Source organism: Gambusia affinis, linkage group LG09, assembly GCF_019740435.1.
Source record: "Gambusia affinis linkage group LG09, SWU_Gaff_1.0, whole genome shotgun sequence".
Lineage (NCBI taxonomy): Eukaryota > Metazoa > Chordata > Actinopteri > Cyprinodontiformes > Poeciliidae > Gambusia > Gambusia affinis.
The window spans coordinates 21439895-21463662 of record NC_057876.1 but is presented as its reverse complement, the minus strand read 5'-3'; the positions used below and the strand labels follow the sequence as shown (position 1 = coordinate 21463662).

General features: G+C 38.9%; 1 long non-coding RNA gene across 10 annotated transcripts in view; it reads left to right on the top strand.

The window, feature by feature from the left end:
* Window positions 1-17685, top strand: part of LOC122837155 — a 52593-nt gene extending 34908 nt beyond the window's left edge. For 3 of the 10 annotated variants that reach the window (XR_006371701.1, XR_006371703.1, XR_006371702.1), the window contains 4 exons: window positions 4317-4485; window positions 17139-17223; window positions 17389-17479; window positions 17566-17685. This is a non-coding gene — a long non-coding RNA (uncharacterized LOC122837155). Of the gene's footprint in view, window positions 1-4261; window positions 4486-8526; window positions 9018-17138; window positions 17224-17388; window positions 17480-17565 lie in introns of those variants that run through there. The other 7 variants (XR_006371704.1, XR_006371706.1, XR_006371707.1 and 4 more) reach the window with 4 other exon arrangements.
* The last annotated feature ends 6083 nt before the right edge of the window (window positions 17686-23768 follow it).

The following is a 23768-nucleotide window of genomic DNA, read 5'->3' as shown; positions in this document are numbered from 1 at the left end:
ATAATCTGTCAACTTCTGTAAACATATTTAATCAAAGACTTCCCTGTTTAGTGTCTCCATGGAAACAAAGACAGACACGCTCACAGCATCACAACCACATCTCACCAGGATTGATAAAAACTCGTTGATTTTAAAATTTGACTAAAGCAGACCAGCTGCTGTAGCTGCTTTAGTGGCACTTTTAATATTAAATGAAGTGAGTTATTGCAGTTAGAGGTGATTTTAGTTTAGTTGTGCAGTTTAACTGCTATGAAATTATATTTTTAGATTGCCAATTGTAATCCAGATCAGAGCTCTGCCTGTTCCTTTGGATCGGCTCAGTTACTTTAAACTCTAAAGCACACAGCTTGAAGTGGCAGTCGGTGGCTTTTGAGCCATAACCTGTATGAAATATGCTGGATTTTATTCTTTTTTTCCTTTGATTTCATTATTTTTTTAACATATATTCTGTTGGGCAGAGACCTGTGTCCCCAGATTAATGCTGCACTCTTAGATTTAAATTTTTTCCAAGAAGAATTTTCTTCTCCAGCTGACATTTAGTGAAAATTATTTAGGTGATCATCTTCTCAATTCTAATTAATGTAAAACAGGAAAAGTTTAGTCTGATTTCATGTCAAACTATAAGGTAACCATGAATATCTCTGGTGTTGGTCAGATGTTTGGGTTTTCTTGCAGCAGACTTTTTAACTGCCACTGAAAAGTGAGTTGGTAGCTCAGAAAGAAACTTTTGTCGGTCACCTCTGTTTCTTGATCATTTGCTGTCATGTCAGAATAACAAGTCAATTAATCAGAGACAAATGGCGTATTAATCTTTGTCTTCATTAAGCTCCCCAGACTGCAGGACATGTCTTGGTCGGGATATTAAATGTATCTCAGTATGTGAGACATAAGCATGACACAGATAGCTGACCACCCACTGTAAAGCGTGAAAACACTATCATCAATCTTATTTCTTCTTTCATACTGAGACCGGGTTTAAATTATTAACGTCAGGACATGACAGAACACAACAGAAAGGATCTCCACTCTGATTCCTGTCAAGTTTCAGAAGTCGACATGTTCATTTATGTCACGTGAAAACAGTAGTTACTGTTTGCATACCAGATATAACACTTAGATAGCTTAAATCTCTGAAATGCAACACAGAAAACTGCTGTCTGTTTACTGTTTTATATCTACTCACAGATTGAGCAAAGAAAGCTGCTGCAGGGATCTCTCTGGTTGCCTTGATCTCTCCTGACATGTTTCTCCTCCCATCCATGGAGGCTGAGAGCAGAAACTATTGTCAAGTTCTGTCTGAAGAGCAGTAGGTGGTGCTTTATGGATTTACAGACAATCTCATGTTGAAAACAATGAGTTTCAGGTTTTCTGTTTGCTAACACAAGACGTCCATGTTTCCCATTTTATTTACAAACAAGAACTCTGCGCCTTTTTTCAGGGCTTTAATTATTTTTTGTTACATTATTTGGCTCAAGAATGAGTGCTTTTGCATTCACCAACCCGGATTTTAAATGTTTTGTTTGGCATTGATTTTATTTTAAATAATGTTTCTTGGTTTCAAGATGTCAGAAAAATCTAAATCATTCGTATACCTTGAATTTTCACATATTGCCACATTGCAAAAACAATTTAGCATGTTTTATTGGAATTTTCTGTAAAAGAGCAATACAAAGTAGTTTATCCAGTATCAAGAATTTTTCTAATTTTATTTTGTCAAGTATCTCCCATCTGGATTTTGCTCAATCCGATTTGCAAAATAACTCCAACTCAGCCAAATTACATCCATGAACTTCAACTGATTATACAGGGACGGCACCTAAAGAATCCTCAGTGTCTTCATCCATATTTGTTCCTTTGTTTTTTACAGCCAAACAAATAAAAACTGAGCCAGCTCCCCATTTCCACTCCTCAAAAACCTCCATAAATTCAGACAAAAGAAACGAATGGTAAACAGGAAAAAGCAAAACCTTGTTATGCGTGTTTCACAGCTCACAAAATGACTTGTGAAAGGCTCAATATCCTGTTGAAATGCAGCCACTGAAGAGGGAGCCTCAATGTGAAGTTGTCCAGAGAAGCAGCATTTAATGAGAACAAAACTCTGTAGGTGATCAATACGGTATATCAATTCAAACTTTAAATGGAGGGTGCACACCAGGCTCCCGCTCCATAAATCCACACATGCAGGGCTTTCAAACAAGATGCAGTGTGATCATAAACCTGCAATATGAGTTTATTTCTACTGTTAATAAGCCTCGCTACAATAATATCAGTGGGAAACAATGTTTGCTTAAAAACACCGGAATTATTTTTTGAGAGTCTTATTCTGAACGAGTCAGCAGAGTGAGTGTGACAGAGGTTGTTGGGAAATGCGAGCTCCGAGAGCCGTCAGTCAGAGCCGAGAGTGACAGCAGGGATGTAGTTGGAAGGAGAAGGTCGCTGAGCGATGTCTGCAGCTCCGAGTCTAAGGTCAACACTCGACTCCATGCCCCCTCCTCCCATTTTCCATGAGAGCTCCCCATGCAAGCCGGCAGGCCAACCGTGTCCCCACTGACCGCTGTGATCTGTGGCCAAGTAGCGTTTCCCTCTGCCCGATCAGACCCTGCTCTTCTTGTTCACTGGCCAACTGGCCTTCATCCCTGCAAGCTGGGGCCAGCGCTCCTCCTGGTTCCGTATGTTATGTGGGGTTTTTTTTAGGCCTGCGATGGATGCCAGCCGTCCCTGGGCGCCCTGCGAGGCTGCACCAGAGAGGGGGATTAAACAGATTTCTCCTTTTTTTTTCAGAAAAGGGGATGGATGAGTGTAATCACCTATAATCTCAAATTCTAGGCCTCTTGATAATGAACCAGTGGCTGTTTTGGCCATTTGGCTCGCCTTCCTCCAGCCACCTACTTAAAACCATGGCTTTTAAGTAGGTGTTGTAGCGGCCTGTTGTAGCAGAATGGACCTTCTGCAGGGGAAACGGAGTGGAAGGAGATGCGAACTCTTCTTCTTAGCCGTATGTCTCTGTTGACGTGGACACAAACCGAGGTCACTTTTTCACCTCCAGCTGAAAAAGAAACTCTTAGGAAGTTAAGCTCTTGCTCTGCTTGTAATGTGGGGGATAAAACAGCAGACTGGGACACGCTCTCTAATCTTATGAAAACTAAGAAGTGGAGCAACGTTTTGATGTGAAGAGCTGAGATAAAAATGTTTGATTCTTCACAGGACAACTCTAAAACTGAAGAGGGATACACAAACTTTAAATTAATCTTACTAACATGTTACTGAGAAATAATTGAATATTAAATAAAGTAAACCAAGATTTAAAAGAAAGGCCTTGAATAAGTAGATTTAGGGATTGGCAAGAGTACCAATACCAATAGAATATTTTTACATATTGTAGCTCCAGTTACGGCGTCCTCCATTAAAGCTGCAGTACAAAATGTTTATTAAAAATATGTTGTTTTTTTTTTTTACTTATTTGTTAAAACTGTCACAACGTCATCACAGTATAACATCAGACAAATAAAATGTGAAAAAAATTAAGCTCCTCCGCCTTCTCCCTATCAACCAATCAGCCAATCAGAGCCAGGAGTAGCTTCTTAACGCTGTCAATCATCCTCGTGTACACGCTGCTCAATGTGATAACAACTTTCTGTTACAGGCCATTGGTGGCTATGCTAACTAGCCTGAATATTCTCAACAAACTCCTGTGTGATGAACCATAGCTGCAGCTTAGCAGCCACACAAATCCCCACCACACTTTTCAGATATTTATTTGTAAGACTTTAAAGGCCATATTTCATTTTCCTTCCTCTTTACATTTCTGCTCTATCGCATCAAATCCAAACAAAATTCAATGACGTTTGTTTATCCAACATGATAAAATGAGAAAAATGTCAATGGTAAACAAAATATTTTCATGTGAGTTGCTCATTTTGCTCCAAAACTACATAATTAAACAAATGGATTGCTGTGTAACTAGCTCTCTGAGTATAGTACTGGAAGCAAACAATACACATGTGTACAAGTTTACAGTATACAGGATGTGCTGTAGTAAATCAAATGTTGAAGTGACAACTTCCCTTTGTCATAATACATTGTTACTGGAAGAAAGACAAAGATAGTGTGAGTGCTGGAGTTGAATTAAGGACTTTCATACTGTCACGGATATCGATACTGCCAGACGGCAATGCACCAGGGGTGCGCTTGAAAATAAAATTCATGAAAAGGAGAATAGCAGAGAGAAGAGGTGTGAAAATTAAATGTCATTTCTTGACAGGAAAGTCTGAGAATTAATCTGGCAGTGAAGTGTGACAATGTTGTTTGGTGACAAGGCAGGAGAAGACAATTGTCAACACTTCTTCTCTCCCAACGACTGCTGGCACCCAAGAAGTGGGCGCAAAGCTAAGAGATGTGGCAGAGCAGGAGACAGAGGAGAGAGGGGGAGAGGGCTGAGTGTCTGAGGAACGGTGCGGCTGAGTGTGTGCAGACGTGAATATTAAGGTAAGAGCCGCTGAGTGTCTTTGAAAGATAAATATAAGAGGCTGGTATGATAATATTTGCAGTGGATTGTGTGTGAAGCTTGCTGTGTTTACAGGCATTTCCTCTCACAGTTTAAAAACAGGCCTGTCTGGTGGCATCAAGAATACAAAATCTTTAATAGATCATTCTTGAATAAATTTTTGGGGCTTTCAAAAGCGAGCCACAGGATTCCCAGGCAGCCTGGAAAAGTAATGAGTTTGATTATAAACATTTTGGATGAGTTTGGAATAAGAAATCAGCACATAGAAAAATAATTGCTCTGTAAAAACATAAAACCTTTCCAAGTATGCTTGAAATAACACAAAACTAGCCTGGACGTAATTTTACAGCAAGATAAAGGATTTGTGAACATTCATTAAAAATAACTAGTTCCACAGGTATATCAAAATTTTCCATGTTATAAGTGAAATAATCTGCCAGTGGAGCTATGCTTTTCTTTTAATCAATATTAAGGAATTGTTGGGCGTGCTGTGATGGTGTAGGGGATCGATAGCTCAACCCACATTTGGAGGCCTTGAGTTCTCGACGCAGCCGTCGTGGGTTCGATTCCCGGACCCGGCCGACATTTGCTGCATGTCTTCCCCCCTCTCCTTCCCCCTTTCCTGTCAGCCTACTGTCATATAAGGGACACTAGAGCCCACAAAAAGATCCCTTAGTGAGGAAAAAAAAATACATATATTAAGGAATTATTGACCTAAAACAGGCTCCTTTGATATTTGTAAGGTTTTTTTCAGTGTGCAAGTTTTTCTATCATCTTTCCAAACCATCAGCCTGTAACAGGGCTGGTCTGTTGTCTGGGTTGGCTGCTGCCTCACACCTGAGAGTCATTACCTCATCAGCTCACCTGCTTAAATTACCTGGACAGACACTCATTCTTTTCTGGACAATGAATCAGAGCACTAATCCAGAACCTGCTTTCTTAAAGAATCCTGAGACTAAAATTCACACCTAATAACGTAATTTTTTAAGAAAATTTAATTTACTTCCCTGTTTTATGTTGGTTATGTTGCCAGACCAAACAAGTTCAAGCAACCACTGTGAACTGCTGATAACAGGAACATTAATGCCTAATAAATTATGTAGTAAAATGACAAAATCAAAAATAATCACAAGGATGTAAATATGTTAGCTTTTCACTCGCTCTTCACATGTTGGAGAGGAACTGCTGTTTTCAATCAAAACAAAGATCATATGTCAATCAGATTAATGCATAATCAACAACTTAGAAATAATTTTTAATCAAAGTTTTGAATAGTGACTACAGCAACTGTAGCAAATGAGTCAAAAAATGAATAAAGTATTTTATCATTCTTTGGCCACAGTTGAGTTTTTCCTTTGACTTTTTATGCAGATTTAAGAATGCTAATCACTCTATTTTTAGATATCGCATGGATAAACAATAAAATATGCCATAAAATAATATAGTGCATTAAAATGGAAATAAGTTGAAAGAAAATCCCAGCATTTAAATTACATTTTGCATTAAACTATCCTGGAGTCGGGGACTTCTTTGATATTTCTGTGCCTGATTCAACTGTTCTTGCGATGCTTTTACTTGCTGGTCGTAGCAAAATATTTGCATACAGACAAAGTGACAAAACAACAGTTGTTGTGATCTTATCTTTGACAAGAAACACATAGGATTATTTCCCATCATTTCAGTTCAAAGCACTTTATTTTCTTTTCTTTTTTTATTTATTTATTCACATCTATTTTCCATATCTGCTTTTTTCCCCCTTGTTCTGAATTGTGGGTCCTGAAAACCTGTCTGAGCAGTCAGAGCTTGAGAGGCAGGACACACCTTGGTTAGAGAGCTGGTTTTCATATAGCGACTCAGACATACAAAACAAAGAGAAACACACACACACACACACACGCCTGCTGCGCACGCCCACACACACATGTCTCTCTTTGTGGAGACTTTCCATTGATTTCCATTCATTTCTACAGCCTTAAACCTTATCCTAACCCTAACCATTACATACCTAATCCTGTCCCCTAACCAAAACTCAATTCACACCTTAGTCCTAAATCTGACCCCTGACCCTAATGTGGGTCCCCACAACGTAGTATATGCCAGGAAAATGGTCCCCACTAGGTATTACAAACAAACTCACACGCCCACACGCACCTTTACACTCAGGTAGAATTTAAAGTCATCAGATAAGTGTTTATGTATCCAGCTCCATTCACTCACTGGGTAAGTTAAAGTGTTTTATGGGAAAACAAGGAATTAAAGTGGTGCTGGGAATTAAAAAAAATTAATTGAGTTAATTGCAGGATCTGTAATTAATAAATTGCATTTGAATTGAAAACAAAATAAGCAAGATTTCCAATTCAAAACCATTTTCTTCTGCTGAATTATTAAATAGATGTATGAACTCAACCACAAAGATTGTTTTTAATCTGTTAGGTTATTCAACTCTTGATCATTTACGCAGCTACTTTTAAAAAATACTCTAGACTATGAACCGTGGATGCTGACGTGAGAGTTGGACGTCTCCAACATGTTTGAAATTGAGATGGTATTTTAGGCATGAATTGCTTTGCTGATGGGGAATCACAACTTTAACACAACAGCAATCTTTTCCAGAGTCTCATCAGGTTGTTTCTGAAGCAAAACTTAACTCCTGGTGGGCCAAGAAATCACCTGCAGTTCATCGTTGCTGCTTGCAGTTTTACAGTTGTATCAGAAACATGCGACTACAAAGATGGCGACTTCAGAGTTTTGCATAAAAGAAATAATAATAATTAACATTTTTTATGTTAAAATTTATTAAACTGATTAATCAAAATAAACATAGGTGAAATTCCTGGCCTAAATTAGAAACAATAATACATTAAAAAGAAGAAAATAACATTCAGACATCACATAGAAAAACTTAAAATGCAACATAAATATTAAAAGCTAAATATATGAAAAAAATAAATATATTCTGATTGTTTTGCACATCTGGAATATTACATCTGCTGCTGCAGATTTTTCTTTTTTTTTTTTTTTTTGTAGCAAAGTCAAGAAATAATAAAACAAAAACAGTCCGTTCTGTGTGTTGGCGGTTAAACTTGAGCAAACTTGACTTATTCCTCTTTTGATCATTATAGACACACTTACTTACTTCCTGGCTGTAAGAAATATAAAGTTTTGTGTGATTAGCTGATGCAGGTTAAGAAATGTTGCTGTAATATAAGCGAGGGCGAACGGCTGCAACAGTTATGGTTTCCTAAGATTTATTCTGGAGAATCAGACATGGCGGTTTTTGAGCTGAAAGTCTCATCCGATGCGTCCTCGTCGCCGCCGTTCCCTGCTGGCATGGCACATCGAGGAGCACGCTCTTCTGCTTATTAAAGTGATGCAAATGTGAAACCTTGAGACGGATGTCGGTACATCTGATGCGTCTCATGATCATGTAGCGAGTTTCTCGTTGATCAAAGTCCCCAGTAAGCAGCTAGTTTCCCCATAATGGCCTTATTCGATTACAATGTGTAAAGTACTCCATTAGTCTCTCTGTTCATGAATCATTAAGTGCCGGCTATGATCAGCCGCCTTCATGATGAACTGCAGATTGAGGAAATGGAAACTGCTGCAGCTGCTTCAGGTCATAGGTAGATATAATATTCTCAAAGGCTAAATGAACAATTGCATATTAAGGTAGTCTTTAAAATGAAGAATAAGGAACTATTTAACCGTACAGAAAATTCATATCAAAACAAAGCATTTTAAGTCAGTTTATTGCATTTTAAATGAAGAAAATCTCCCGGGACGAAGATGAACACAGAAAAACAAATTAGGTTTGTCAAACCTCTCTATTTACTTTAGTCTCATACCTTTGCAGTGTTCCTGCATTCATGCAGAGCAAACACAGAGCAGTTACAAGTTGCATATTTGTTCAATAAAAATAAAAAATTGCTTCAAGATAACATGACAGAGAATATTTGTCAGTAATGTGCACATTTATTTTCTTCCTTACCCAACGCCCCTTCCTTTCCACTATGACTCACAAGCCTGTCTCCTTCTCCGCTGTGCTAATGAGAGGGCCGAAAAGAACCAAGAATAAAGAGGACCAGAGTCACGAACCGGAACAGATGATAAAATCAGAGTTTAAGAAAGGTGGCACAAAAGACAGAGAGGAGGTGAATAAGTTGAAAAGAGGATAGAAAGAAGGTGGTAAGTAGAGAGACACAAAAGAATAGGCCGTGGCTGCCACCCATACCCGATGCACAGTGCTTAGGAGACTGAAATTGATGAGTTCATCTTCATCTCATTATTGTCATGATGAATCAGATTGCTGACTTCCCTCAAAGGCGGCTTAATGACTCGTTGACACAAATCTGAATGACTGGCTTCACCGGTGGCATCCATTAGTGTGCCACACAAAGCTCTGAGATGTGCTTAAACAGAACTGATAATTACAAAGAGCTTTCATCACTGTAATGAATGAGTACAATAAAGGGACAACCCGTGTAGCATTCAATGCATTCGGGGCGCCACCGAGGATTGCCTGGGTTGCTGTCGAGCTCAAAGATCCTCTCTATGTGCCGTATATCACTCCTTTTGTTTCACCGCAGCAGATTCAGCAGATACAATGAAGGAAATAAGTACCAAACACATTACCATTTTTCTCACTATAAATATTTCTAATGAGGCTTTTGACTTAAAGTACATTATGGTGGCAGCAATCCAAGTAACCACATCTGCAAAAGAAAAAAAAACTCAGAACGTAGTCAGTACATCGTTTCTAGTGAAATGAAATGACACATAAACACAATAAACACAACATTGACCAACATATTTGATGTGTATTGATGATTTTAATGATGGCACGTGACAACATTCAATGTCTTATTAGTTTTCACGACCATATGATGTTTTGATTTCTGTTTTCACAGAAAAACTTCAAATTTCAAGTTTATGCTGTACAAATAAACTTGAAATTATTTAAGTTAAAATTATTTCAGCAACATGGCAATTCAAAGTGCTTTGCATCGTGAAAACACAAAAATACAAAGTCATAGAACAAAGTCAACAACTGAAACTTTACATTCTGCCATCATTAAACAGAATATTGATTAATGTTTCAGTGATTGTTTCAAAAGCAACTTTAAACAGCTGAGTTTTTTTATTTAGATTTAAAGGCACGCAGCGTTTTGGCTGCAGTTTTCTGGAAGTTTGTTCCAGATTTGTGGTAAATCGAAGCTGAATGCAGCTTCTCCATGTTTGGTTCTGGGGATGCAGAACCAGAACCAGAAGACCTGGAAATTAAGTGGAAAAACATGATGGACTAAAAGCAAAAAACATAATAAAAAAAAAACAGGAATGTTACATTATCTTGAAAGCAGTTCTGCAAATTAACATCAACAGTTTAAACCCTGTCAGTCTATTAAAACGTGTCCTTTCAGAAGAGTATCTCACACATAAAAGGTTCAGGGATCTCTAACAATCTGCAAAACCTTAACTCTGTAAAACATACTCATGAAAATGGCTCCAGATGTTTATCTAAATTTATAAATGTTACCAATAACCCACTTGGGAACTTAATTTCACCTGCAAAGCATCCACAACCAGGTGCTTGTTCAAAGGTTTCTGACAGAATTTAAAAAAATTAAAATGGATGTTTCACTGAGCGATCGCATGGAGAATAAGTTAGCTTGTTAACAGGTACAGTTTTTCTGTTAAAATAAGAAATGAATACAGTTACAATGCACATTCACTGCACAAGACTCCACTGGTGAAGGAAAAAAAAGTGTTTCCGCAAAATACCTCAGTACAATACTGAATACTTGTGAGATGATACTGTGGGTATCATTGCAAACTCTACGTTGTTTCAAATCACTCCAAAAACAATCCACCACCAGTAAAGTTAGGAGGTGGGAAATCCTACTGGGGCTGTCTTTCTGCAACTGGAACTGGTAGACTTCATATATGACAATAAAGAAATGCACTGGGACATTTTTCAGAAGAATCTGAAGAATAAGGTGGATTTTTGACAGCGAGAAAATGTATGAGGATCTCAGGGTGTTTTCTTTTTTTGTTTTTGCCTTCATGCTTTTTTGTTTATTCATAATTAGCCTTAGTTTCCAGCTTTACTTTTGATTAGTCTTTCATAGTTTATTTATCTAGGTCAGATCTGCTGTTAAGTTTAATTATTCCTTGTAACGGTTAGATTTATGATGACTTCATCTCCACTGCTACTCCACTTTTCTCCACTCTCTCTCTCTCTCTCTTCTCTACCTTCACACCTGCACCCTGTTAGTAATCAGTCCTGGTCCCAGTATTTACTCACCTCTCCTTCACTCTCTTCTCATTAGTTCCTTCTGTTTTCCTCGTGTTTCCAACTTCCCTGGACTCTGTCTACTCTCTGTGTGGTTCCTCCCTGTTTCTGGTCATTGGACTTGGACTGCGTTCACACTGTAGCATGAAGTGACCCAATTCTGATATACTTTTTGACATATTGTGACTTGTATTTGATCTTTACATGTCAGTCTGAACAACACAGGTCGGAGTTTTTTGAATGCGACTCAGACCACTTGGGTAACCGATACGTATCTGATTCAAATGTGACCTAATGTCCAGGTCTCGTTCATGTTGTCACCTGAACGTCACTGATACTTGACAAACGTCACTATTCTGCACTCTGATACTCGCAAGCGGGAAGAAAAATAACAGCCTGAAGTAGTTAATGTGATGGCTCCGGTCTGATAACTTCAAAATCGTTAGCTAGGCTCCACCGGTAGCATCCAGGTTTACTTCCGCAAACACTGAGCACGCTCTCTATGTGTGACGTTATTGCGCCCTCTGCTGCGCATGCGGGACATGTTTGGGTCATTTGCGGTTCACACTGGAGATCAAGTTCAGGCCCCGTATATTTGGAAGTATGAACGGCCACGGCAAAAAAAATCAACATTGGGTCACTTTGGGCTGCTGTGCAGCCTTATTTCATCATTTTCCTCTGGATTCAGGCTTGCATTTTGGTCCAACTTTACACGCACAAATAATGGCGTAACGATTCCAAGTGCACAGCCAAGAATGCCTTCAAATAGTTTTATTGAAAGAAGTGAGACTTTTAGAATGATACAAACATCTAAACATGTCTTGAATTCAAGTTCTGGAGTGCCCGTGTCCTGCAACTTTTGTGTGAGTCCAATTGAAGATGTAGAAGAACTGATAATCACAGTTTTTTTTTGTGAACATAGTTTTTGGAAGAATTAGTAAAAATCACCTCTGGGTTGTGAATGCCACTAGATGTCTTGGAGTTTTTAATGACCAAATAGGTCTTTTTAGTTCAGGGTTTTATTAAATTCCTGCATATTTGTATAATATTTAGTCCCTGTGTAATTTGTAAACCAATTTATTTTGAGCTGTGAATTATTTGAGTTGTTACCAATATCTGGGCTTGATTTAATTTCAGTAGCAGCATTTGAAATGTATTTACCAAGACACTTTCAGAACCTGTTCCCCTCTCTCTTGTTCAGTATAATAATAATATCAAACGCAATAAAAAGCCAGGTAAGCAACAAACAGAATAAAGTGACTTCACGATTCATTCTCGTGTCTTTGAGCTATTTTCACATCCATGGCTCCATGAAATGGCTGTAATAACAAGGTGACGATATTTCAGTAATGATCTGCCTTCTCTTTGGTCCAAGCAGCTGATTTCCTCTCCTCCTCTGCCAGTCAACCCCCCTTCTGCATGGTCTGTGTTGTTTCTTGCCTTTGTTAATGCTCTGGCTCTAATGGCCCTGGCGTCTGCTCCACCAGGGCTTAAAAACACCCGTCTGCCTCCTCCATCCTCTTACTTATTTAATAATGAGACCACACAAGGCAATGTCTCTATTCATAATGGGACGGCAGCAGAGCCATCTTGGTTGGCATAACAGATCTTGAAGGACTGAGGAAATGCAGCAGGAGAAATCTAATTGAGAGGTAAATTAGACTTCTGCTGCTGATTGACTCAAGAATCAGGTGAACTTAAGTCCCCCTGTCACTGTGAGAGCCCTCTGCGATTCTGTTAAGGCTGCCGCCTCCCCTGCCGTCACACACCACACGTAGCTAAATATGGAGATCTGAAGGTGCTGCTGCGTTTGTGCCAGCACTGCTTCGACATCCTGATGTTGTCGGGGGCTATGACAAGCCCGCTTCGTTGTTTATTCCTGTCTGTTTGTGCCGGAGAGTTCAGGATCCCATGCCACCTTGTCTCATCTCCTCTAAGAGAAAACAACAAATCATTTCTCCCAGTTTGAAACGGCAGAGTGGTGGAGGTGGGAAATATTTGTTCAAAGCGTGATTTCAGCATGTTTGACAGACTTCAAGTCACTTTCACAAATATACAATCAGAGCACTACTATACTACGTTAATTCACTCTTTAGCTTTTTTTATTATTTATTTTTTTACTACAGATCTCTTGTATATATTTACATTTACTTCAGGAAAGCAGTATGAAAACTATACAGAGATAATCAGTAATAACTGAGTTTCTGATGGCAGCTCTCCACAGCACAGGTGCATCTCTGTCTACTGAAGCTCTAGAGCAGAAAAGTCCATGTTCAATCCTGATGGATGCAACGTTTAGATGCATCCCTTCTCTAACACACCTGAAACAAAACTGTCAGTGTTTTCTGCTCCTTTAGTCACTAGATTTTTTAAAATGAGTTACAAGCCATTGACCAAGACATTTTTAGCAATGTCTTATAGCTGAGACACTGAGTAGATCAGGAAACACACAAAACTACCACAAACCAAACATGACGGAAGCAGAATGTAAACCAAATACCTAAAACCTGTGAAAGGTACATGTAATTAATGAAATACAACAGTAGGGAAACAAAGAATGTAATATCATTAACCCTTCCAGACCGAACGTAGCGGCGATGATCCAGCCAAATTTGCAGTACCGTAATTCTGCCACACGTTGCGCTATCTGAAAACTTCCAACGCTTTCTGAAAGGGAAGCCAACATTGTGTTATTACGGTAATGTCACCCCCACTGTAGCAGGAAGTGACATTAATCTGAGGGGAACTCTTTCAATAGACGTTTATTGTGAAAATAACTTGCTAGATATTGAAAGTCCCAGTTGTTATGGATAAATGGGCAAATATATTTACTCACAGGACATCTAAGGAACTGCGTACAATTAAAATAAGCAAAAATATCCAGGGAGACATTTGAAAGTTGAATCTTATAAGCTTAACTTGGGCTAATGCTAACAAGCTGAATGGCAGTTCAAGGTAAAAGTTAAAAAGGTTTGACATCATGTTTAGACATCATTTAAATGTTGGTGCGTATTTCTAGAGTTAAGAGATTTTTTAGATGCAGCCTAAAAGTTTTCCCCTCAGAAGTCGCATTGGGTCACGATTCCAGCTGATGATGTGAGGGAGGGGACGGAAACAGCAGAAAAAAGGGGACAACACTTTGCAAGCAGGTGGTTGCACAAGCTTACCAAAAAGCCAAGGAAGGCCAACAACTGTCTAAGAGGATTTAACCATGTTATAGCTTTGATGCATTTCAAATTGACCTCAAGCATACTTTGGAGACAAGGAGAGAGGGCAGAAACACACAAAGCAGACGATCAATTACTATTCTATAATTGGACAGGGCTTTAATGAGGCTGGCGGATGCAGTCTTGTGCACCTTTGTCAGCCGGAGTCACTGACGTGGGTGGCCCAATCAAAGCATGTCCTCATTAGCATATCTTTGCACATTCAACACTAACCTCCAGAGTGAGCCGCTCTTAAAACACAAGAGTTTCTTCTAGGGTCCAATTTCCAGTGATGAGTGACCTCTGTTCACTTCTGCATGGAATAATAAGTCTCCACTGACATGGGGAAATATGTATTTCTAAAGCCAGGAGATCTGAAAGGAGAGGGGAATTGATTAGATACGCTCATTGTAAAGATCACTCATGAATAAATTACAGAACAATAAAAAATACCTCAACAAGAAATACCTGAAAAACGATTTAATTTGGAAGAAATTAACAGGAAACCTGAAGGTAGCAGCATGTGGTTTGATCAGGCCTGATTCAGTTCCCCACAATAATGTTTACACACTCTTCATTCCTCCATGATATCAAACAGCTGCCAATAAATCTGCACCATGTGTGGTGTTGGTATTTTGGATTACTTTCTCATATGTTTTGTTGTCATGTAATGCAGTTTTCATTTTGATTATTTAAATTTGCGATATTGCTCTGTCTTTCTGAATGTGATGTAGGCAGGGGGTGGGTAGCACAGCTGTTTTTCTTTCCTGTTAGCTTCTGTTTGTGTGCTCAGGGTGGGGAGAAAGCAGATGATGGGAATGCATCATCTTGGGATTATCTCCACACCGTCTCGCTTGTAGTTTTTGGACTTTTTCTTTTCTGCATGTAAATTCATACGCCAGGCTAATATGTTGGTATTCTGTGTTGAAACTCAAGATGCATAAACTGTATCTGCAGTTAAAAAATACTTCTTTCTTACACTTCCCAGCAGAGTGACTGAAAGCCTTAATGAAATGCTAATTAATGTAAATAAGCCAAAAAAAACAACAACCCAACAACCTTGCAGCATTTGATCCATCTAAAAACATGAATACTTGGTTCGGTGTGGCATCTAAGGAGCTAAACATGCAGTCTGCTCACTTTATGACTTGATATTTATATACGTAATTAAATGCCACCCTCTGCAAAGCCGAATAATGGCAAAGTACATTGCAATTAATGCAAAGCCTACTTGAGGTTCTGCTACTGTGCCTTGCAATATTTTCCAATATGGATGCATCAACCAGCAATAATAATAAACCAACTTGGGAGATAAAAACATGAATTAGTTTCATGATGTGTTATATTCCCTGTAATCTTTTCTCCCAGTGCACACAGCAAGCATGTGTGTGGCACCGTATAATTAGGAGCGCTTTGGGGTTCAGACAAAAAGTCAAAGATGCAAAAATTATCAAAGAGCCAAACCTGCTATTATTGGATTACAGATTTCCAAATCATGAAAACTGCTGTAATGGGACGGGCTTGGTTTAAAATGATGCTGCCGGTTTGGGGAGTTTGAAAAAGCAAAACTTGACGTTGGAGAAAACACATTTGAAAAGGAAAGAGAAATAGTTCAAATGGGTAAATGTTGTGCTTTCAAAACTTAATTCCTGCAGCTTCCATGGAACATTTTAAATCTGTTTATATCAGAGTTTTTCAACTTTATAAAATGTTTGGATTTTTAAGACTTTATAGTTGGTTTTCAGGTGTGAAGCTTCCAGTCTTTCAATAACACATAATCAAGTAATATTTTCAAATTTCCTGTCAGTTTGAAACATTTATTAACTCAAAAACACGACCAGCCGCTGGATGAATGACCGTCCGGCGCCCAGCCATGTGGCTTAGCGGGTTTTCTGGGGGAAACCTGGAACAGGTTAACATAAAACCCAAAAAGAGGAAAAGCTTCACTTTTTTAAAATCATTTTAGAAAGTAAAACTTTTACAGCATATAGATTAATATCACTAGAATAAAATATTTCAAGCCTTTATTCCTCAAATTTTGACCTGAACTTTTATGCCTTTTTATTTTCCTAACGTGGTAAATACTATGCCTGAACAATTCTGGCAACATGAAACATCCGTTGGCAGATTTTTAGCTCATGAATTAGATGCTAAATTATTAAATGATAACTGTTGGTAATTATCAAGATTGACGGATAACTATCAAATGTTCATGAGTGAATTTTGCCTCAGGGCAAACTGTGTACAGGTGTTGGAGATTTAATGAGAACATTTTTTATTTTTGTGGTCGAAGGCTAGAAACTCGACCATTAATTTGGAAAACCAGCTTGTGAACATCTCTGCTGCCAACACAGAACTGCCACATATGAATCTAAAATCATTATCTCCAAGTCTATTTAAAACATCAACTAGTAAAAAATTGAGGTATAATATTTGCTCAGCAAGAAATGTAAATATGCATTTTATGTTTTTAAAACACCAGTAGAAATGGGATAAAAGTTAGCATTCTTAATCAATCAAATAGGGAGGGCTTTTACTTTGAAAAACCGAATGCGTCTTTGCAGTGGTGCTAGTTGGGATTAAGAGGTTGGAGGTAAGATTTTTATTTTATTTGAAAGCCTTAAAGAAGCTCAGCCTGAAAACCATCCATCAGGTCATCACCACGATGCTCCAGCCATTATGAACCATTAATCAGTCAAAGTTTGCAAAAACATCCAAAACTGATAAATAAAATGTTCGACTTTAACAGGCGCTGTGGTCCTCCTCACTGTAAACGCCTGCCTGACTGTCGCATTAAAAACACGTCAACCTTCACGTCTTTTGCTGCTGATTCTGTGGAGAAACATTAAAGAGTTCATATATTGTGTGTAATGTTACCGTGGCAACAGGTTGCTTCCCAAAGACTACAGAAACACTAATTATTTATTCAAATTGCTTAAGACTTAGTTAAAACTTTTCAATGAGAGTCGAGTTTGAGGCAAGAGTCGAGTCTTTAGAGGACGAATCTAAACCAAACGGGTGTGTTATGTAAAATCCACTTTATTTTTACTTTACATGTAATTCTTTCAACAAAAGCATTTCTGGAGTGTTGCTTTAATTCTTTCAAGCAGGTCCTGTCCTTATTTTAAACTCTTCTCAGGTGTCCATTTCCTTAAGATGGGGACCTGACATGAAGAGATGATGCCGAGTTAACCAGACTGAAATTGAATCGCCTGCAGTTTCTGGTCAGTATTGCACATATTTTCATTAAGTGAAGTGGGGAATTTTTTATTTTTTGGCTCGGGAGTCCAATGGGAGAAGTCGTGTTTTGTGGGTGGGAGGTGTGACGCCTCCTCCACTTTGCATGGAGGGATTCGTTCTTTTACATTAATTATTCTTTATTTTTCAAGGCATGCCGGAAGTAGCGTCACTTAGCATCGGCTTGGGTTTCCTGGCTATAAAAAGCCGTGTTCCTATTTGCCAGTTGGGTTTGGTGGAGCGGTGAGCTGACTTCTCCACCTGGCTCTCGTCTGTCTTGTTTCCCCACCCTGACTTTGTTTGACCTTTGCTTTATGTTTCTTTTACAGGATTCCCCTGTTTGGACCATCTGCTGTTGGGTGACTCTATTATCCACATGGGCTGCCTACTTATGTGTCTTAGATTTCTTTTATGTTTTGTGCTCAATAAAGAGTGTAATCATTGTTAAAGTCCGTATCTCCCTGGTTTTTGTTACGGCTCAACGAACCGGGTCGTAACAAATGGAGGAGTTGGAAAGGCAAAGCGGTCTGGGTGTTTGGCAATGAGTGTGTTCTTGATGAGCCGCCTTCCGCTTCCATGAGCACCAAGCAAGACAAACGTTTTCCTCTTGAACGACGGCAGCTTGACGACCTCCTCGTATGTCACCAGATCTAGTTGATCAAACACTGCATTGTGCTTGGCCAGATATTTATCTTTGTACTGTTTCTTCTTGCCAAACCAGGTGCAGCTGGCCTGCTGCTCCTGCTTGGTCTCCTCCAGAGCTCTACACGCTATACACAGAGCTGCTTGAGGGCTGGGTTGCAGGTGTTTGCCCTTGTGCTCCAATTTACCCTTTGCAGGTGTTGTTGGTCCGTTGATTTGGAGCGCAAAGTATTTAAGCCTGGCTGTCTCCACCTTCTGGGTCGCCTTCGGCGTCCACCCTGACACTTGTGGTGTTTTGTTGCCGGGCCTCAGCTCCCCTTCTTTTGCACATTTGCGTTTGTCTGTTTTTGCACTTCAACACTTCCATATGCACTCATATAACACGTCCAAGCATTTGTATCACTCCACTGATACTGACATCCACAATCCATTGTTGTTTTTGTTAATAAATATTCCTCTTCATATACTTTAACCACTGCATGGTCTACCGTTTTGTTAGGACTTTGAGCCAGTAACAATTGGGGGTTCGTTCCAATGGTTCTGTGAGTTTTGTTTGGTAAGTTGGCTTTCCTTACCGTTTTGACTGAATTACGTTGTTGTTTGAGCGCTTGTTTAGCATTGGATTTCTTGCTTATTGATCGTCTCTGGGATGCTTTTTTCCATGTGTTTAATTGGTGATGGGGAGCCCCGTGACGTAATTGTCCTTATTTGTACTGGTGCGGTCTTGGTGGATATGTAGGTGGTTTGGATTATGTGCAGTGCATTTTTGTCATTGGAGCAGTATGCTTTTTAACTATTTTAGCTTTGATTTTAGCAACATAGTGTCAAGGTTTTAATATGCACTAATAAAACGTGTTTGGGCAGGTGTCCCCTTGCAGGTTTTAGCTCTGTTTCCCAACAGGGGTTTCAGCGTGTTGTTTATCTTCATCGGCTCGGGAACATTCTGTGGTTTTGAGGGGTTGGCGGGTTTCTAAACCCATCGCCACGTCTCACCAAGACAGTTAGAGGGGACACACTGCAGGTGGTCGCTTTTGGAGTTTTTATTGTGCATTAATTGTCACTTGTCTGTCGTTATAATCCATGGATTCGGGGTCCACTCTGACACTTGTGCTGTTTGGTTGCCAGGCCTCAGCTCTTCTCTTTTTGCATATTTGTGTTTGTTTTTGTACTTCAGCACTTCCATATGCACTCATATAACACATCCAAGCATTTGTACTACATCACTGATACTAACATCCACAATCCATTGTTGTTTTTGTTAATAAATGTTCCTCTTTATGCACTTTAACCCCTGCATGGTCTCCCGTTTTGTTGACAATGAGCCAGTCGTAACAATTGTGCTAAATGACACTATGAGCCTGTAAAATACATGATTTCACCCCTTAAAATCTTTGTTTTTGCTGTCAAAGTGTGACTCTAGTCCTCATCTCTGATTTTTTTATTTTCCTGATTTTTATAAGTGAATTTTATTACGGGAATCAGAGGAAAACAATTTTTTTCATTTGTCTACAATACTATTTATTGATTAATTGAACTCGCCACCAAAATATGTGTAAGTTTATGTCTGGAACAAGACAAAATATGAAATATTCTGAGGTGTTTTGACGTGAGACATGGAAACACAAGCAGCGTGACACAAACATGATGATTTTTTTATGTCATCCAGTAATACCTGCTGCTGTTCATCACTGGCTGATTTATGTGATTGCTAAAATCAGAAAACTTTGCTTCCCTAACAGTGTGTTTCTACAGTGACCTCATCAATCTGTGAAGAGTCCTTGCAGTCTTTACTGACATTTACGCTCAGTTAACATATGCCACACAAGCTGACAGTTTACACACGGGGAAAGCAAGGATAACAAATGTGGTGCAGTTCACAGATGCGGAGACTCTCAGTTTACTACATGACTCAGCAAACACTCACTACCGACAGAGCACTCTGCATCAAAGCAACTTGAAACGACTGCTCTGTGTTTTTAACATCAAAGTCAACATCCTGTGTTTTGTCTGTGCAGCTGATGCCTCATTATGGTTAGATCACTTAATCTGTAATGTTGTCTCCAGGAAGCAGCCAAGTTTTTATGTTTATGTAGCCTAAAACATAAAAATTGACATTTCAAACTTCACTGTCTGGAAAGTTAGAAGACAGGGTGTGGCAGAACCATATGGTCACATTAAAAGTCTTTGTGTAATTAAATGCTTGGAAGGTATTTGGGCCTTTCTTCTTTTAAAGTCTAATGATCGCTTTTAAACTGCCTTCAATGCATCATTTGATTCTCTTTATATATATTAATATTTAACAGAGGGAAATATATTTGTAATGAATTAAATTTATTTAATGAATTACATTTATTTCTTAATAAAGTTACTGTTTGCAGTAACTTCAACACCAAAAGCAGTTTTAACACCAATTCTGCCTCAGATTAAGGTTTGTCTTACGCCTGACCTGCTTCCCTCTGCGTCTCTGTGGGTGGTGGCATTTTCTCTAAAGTTAAGCACCAAGCAAAACAAAAAAAGGGAGAGAGAGAGTCACCACTTGAATTTAACAAAGCAGACAGGTAAGAGTCTTCCAGTGGATAATTACTGCATGAATGATTGTTTCACCTGGCAACAAGATTCTGTAATTGCTGCAGTAAGTAGGTTATAATTTCTTAAGGACACATGAAATAGTTATTTAAAAATGTAAATCTTTCCCAGAAGGGTCAAGCTGCAGGCATGTATCATGCAAAGGAAAACTGCAAAAAGTTTGAGTTAAGAAATGTCCATTGGATTAGTAAAAACTGGAAGAAAAGTTTGGAACAGAAATGTAGTCTGATAAAATCTAGAACAATCATGATCGGAGATGGCTTTAGGTGAGCTTTTGTTTTTGTAAAATAAAATCAGAAATAAAAACGCAGCAGAATACATTGACATGTTTAGCAATGAGGGCATTTCTACACATACAATGTGAAAAAAGACTTCAGTTTGCAAAGAAGCAGAAAGATAGGACTTTAGAGCAATGGCAGAAACTCATGAGTCCAGATTGATGGCCGCATCAGGATGAGTAGGATGGGAGAGGAAGTGATGCACCCACTGTCCTAGTTGGTGAAGTCTGTATTTAAAACATATGAGCCTAAAGAATGAGGTCAGGTGACTACCTGAATGTCCTAAATGATCAGGTTATTCAATCGCTGAATATCTTCTTCCCTCATGACATTGATACAGTCGAAGATGACAATGCCAGGATTCATGTGGATTAAATTGATAAGACGTTGGGCAGCTGCTTTCTTATCCATCATCTCTGTAAGATCTTGGAGAAAAGTAACAAATGTGACACTGTGGGAGCTTATTGGGATGATGACATGGTGCAATCAAAGGGTGAAGGCAGTCAAACAAATGATCAGTGTTTGGATAGTTATGGGACGGTGACATTGTACAAAAGCTGTGGTCTTATTTTGGTTTTATTAGAAGTAAAATTATGAACTCAATATGCAAGGTACAAAAAATTAATTTTGTTCACAATGGAAATGTGATTGAAGATGTCATGTTGTCATAAGGTTTGTCACAATTTTCTCCCCGTACCTCATCAGCATCTTCTGAACCACTCTGCGTTTGACTCTCCTAAGTCTGTCATGTCATATTGTCTCTGTTCTCAAACCATAGCAACCATCTTAATGGCTCACCACTACTGGATAAAAACCGCAACGTCTGTCCCCATGTCCTCAAGCAGTTTAGTTGGTGCTTAACCTGTGAAACTTCTGCAACTAAAAATAGAAAGCAGACCTTGGTGTTCCTGTCTGCACCAGGCTTTTACATCGACTCGTCTCCTCTGCTGAATCCTCCTCGGGCAAAGTAAGCTTTATGATGTAAGCTGCATCAAGATGGAACCAGAGAACCATTTCTACTCTGGGATAAGTCACAGCAATCTTAGCTGGAAAGCTTGAGTGTCTGATTGATGTCTATTAGCTTCAAACCATGCGCCGCTGACAGCCTGCGAAGGCCTGATTAATGGCGGCTGGGCATTTGCTCCATGACCTTCATAAAGGTATCCTATGGCAGATAAAGAACTGGGTGGCTTATGATGTAGGGCATCGATATAGCCTGAATTAGTCCCCGATATTGTAGAAATTATGAAGTTGAAGAGAGTGGGCACTTTTTTAAAACATTTAATTAAATTTTAGAAGTGGGGAGAAGTTTCTATGTGGCTCTCAACAGAAGGTTAATTTGTCCCCTATGACTCTTTTCAAGATAATTTCATTCTTTCAACCTCCTCCCCTTTGGTTTAGTAGCCTGGTCTTTTCCTGAGATTCCTCTAGTCAAGTACTTCTTTAACAACCGATGCCCTTTCATGGGATGGTTATAATCTGCTCTCAGTGCAATACTCTGAATACTTCAATCACTGGAACCTTTAGCTTGGCTTTAGTTGCTGCAGAGCTGATAGTCATTTCTACATCCTGAAGTTTCTAATGGGGTCTTGCATACCGGCCTCAAGAACCTGTTGTTTCCAAAATCAGATTTTCATCCATTGTTATTTTCATTCTGTGTTTTCCTTGTAGCTGCAGAGCCCAGTCGACATTGTTTCATCAGTGAGTAGCTGGAAGAGTCCTCATTAGGCTCGACTGAGACCAGCTAACATAGCTTCTAATTTTAGCTTTAATGCCAGAGTAATTAATTCTTGGGTAGATTTTAAATTAAGTTCTTGTCCTTTTTACTTTACAGTGGATCAGCAACCCATCCGTGGTGAACTAGTCCTGTCACATACTGACTGCTGCAGAGAGACAGACAGTGTGCGGCTGTGAGGGACTTTTTATTTGGAGAAGATTGATAGTTGATGGTGACTCTAAAGCATTCTTTCTTTGCACATATTCAGCTGTCAGGGTAAGACTGTCAAGTCCCTGTTGTACCTCGTTAGTCTTTCCACTTTGAAACTAAAGACTCAAAAATCTATGAAGCAGTTTGCTCTTGTCTCATTTGCTGTTGTGCTGCTACACTAGCTATTTTATTTTTTATGCTTTTCTTCATCCACCAAGAATAGAACATTGATTACAGAAAAAAAAAGACAGAAAACATAACTTTTCTTGTTTTCTTTCCCATCTGTCCTCTCCCTGCTACCGAAAAAAAATAAAAAATCTGAATGAAAAGCTCATAAACTATCACTCTGAATGAGTGGAAAGTTCCCAGCTCAAAATAAGTGGGTAACATACAGTTGGATCTTTTGATACATTTTTTTCTTCTCTTGCCTAAAGCTGACCTATTATACTCCCTTGAATGAGTGAGGAAGTTACAAAACATGTTTATTAAATTTTTGCCCAAAGTTGTTTTTAGATGATGATATTTTAGTTTGTTCTCTTCTATTTTGAGCTTCATCCAGAATGAGCTGTTTTAGGGCCTCTTGTCACTTTAAATCTAAACAAGTTGCTGCTGGAAAATGGCTACAGTAAATGTGCAATTCTAGCACTGTTCGGAATAGCAAGTCAAAATCAAAACTATTGTCTTTTCCAGCAGCCATTGTACAGCGGTAAAACCTGCTGACCAAACATGCTGGGCTCAGTTTGGGTTGCTAGGTAACGGCACAGTGCCCTTTGATTGTGACTTAACAATCGAGATGTTGCCATAAAACGGCAGGGTGTTTCTTTTTTATTTGTTTTTTGTTTTTTAAGCACCATTTGGAAACCCAGGTAAAAAAAAAAAAAAAAAACGTGCAAAATGTGGATTTTGCATAATGGGTCCGCTTTAAGGAATAGGGTCAGGTCTTTAGCCAGCTTTGGGTGAATGTGCTGATTTCCACATAAACAAGATTCTTCTCCAGTCAGGGAGAGTTGATAAGGAAAGATTTTATTACTGACTTACTCTCACCTGGGACTCTGTACAGCCTTGTCAGAACCGGGTTGTTGTCTTTATCCAAAATGTC